The sequence below is a fragment of the Alligator sinensis genome, unplaced genomic scaffold (genome assembly GCF_000455745.1).
Source record: "Alligator sinensis unplaced genomic scaffold, ASM45574v1 scaffold546_1, whole genome shotgun sequence".
In the NCBI taxonomy this organism is placed as follows: domain Eukaryota; kingdom Metazoa; phylum Chordata; order Crocodylia; family Alligatoridae; genus Alligator; species Alligator sinensis.
This window is the reverse complement of record NW_005842061.1, coordinates 89,327-90,383: the sequence shown is the minus strand read 5'-3', so window position 1 is coordinate 90,383 and position 1,057 is coordinate 89,327.

Genomic DNA, 1,057 nt, shown 5'->3' with positions numbered 1-1,057 from the left:
GGTGGTGAGGAGCTAGAGTGCTGGAGGGGTGGGGGGCCTGAGAGCAATGGAGTGCATGAGCCTTACCTATGTCAGGGACTTAAAAACATCCCCAGATGCTGCCACTGATACTGCCTCAGCTTCAGCATTGTCTGCTCACCCTGCTTGTTGCTCTTATAGAAACAACATGGTGTCTGTGCACCCAGTGGCTGCTGCAAGAGCAATGCTAGCCATGGGGCTCTTTTGGCTGCCAGGGCATGGGGGGCAATGAAGGGACTCTGAAGGGGTGGGGGCAATTGTGGCACTCCTCCTAAGTTAGCACCAGGGGATGATGTCCTGCTTGCTCATCCCTAGTTATGCAACTGTCAGGTATAGAACAATTTGTACCTTCCAGTTTTTCCAGATCACCTTTCCAGAGGCCTTCTGGCACCATTGTACCTGTCTACAAACTGACTGCCTTAAATGTACATGTAGTTTTTGCATTAGATGTATAACACTAACAGATTAATTGCTAGACAACTACAAGGTGGGATTCATTAGCCCAGGAGACATTCAACAGAAAAATCTGATCCCTGGGCATTAAGACAAACAAGTACGTGTGTGTAACAATTATAATCTTATTAAAACACAGTTCGGAAAGGGTGAATTTTGGAAGGCTAGGTTCTTAGTTGTGCCCACTGCCTGTTAAAAACAGCTAAGTAAAGCTCAGGGAAGCAAAGATGCTGGTTGCATCCCCCTGATTCTGGAGGGAGGGCTACACTGCTTGTGGGCCGTTCTAAAGAATTCAGATTGGCCAAGGTGCCTCAAGGCCTTCCTGGCTGACTCTGCCCCTCCCATTTGAACACTCCTGGTGAGAGAGAGGCTGTAAAGAAGGTGACACAAGAGTTGCCAATGCTGTTTCTATGCCATCTGAGACTCTGCCATTGGAAAGGAATCCCGAGCTGAGATCTGGCTCAGGGTTGGGTTACAGAAACAGAATCTGCAGTGGTGATGCATAGGGGGGACCCCCCTAAGAACACTGCACCCCCTGACAGCAGCGTTTCTGGGCAGGGGGGACAGATGAGAGACCTGGTGCCCC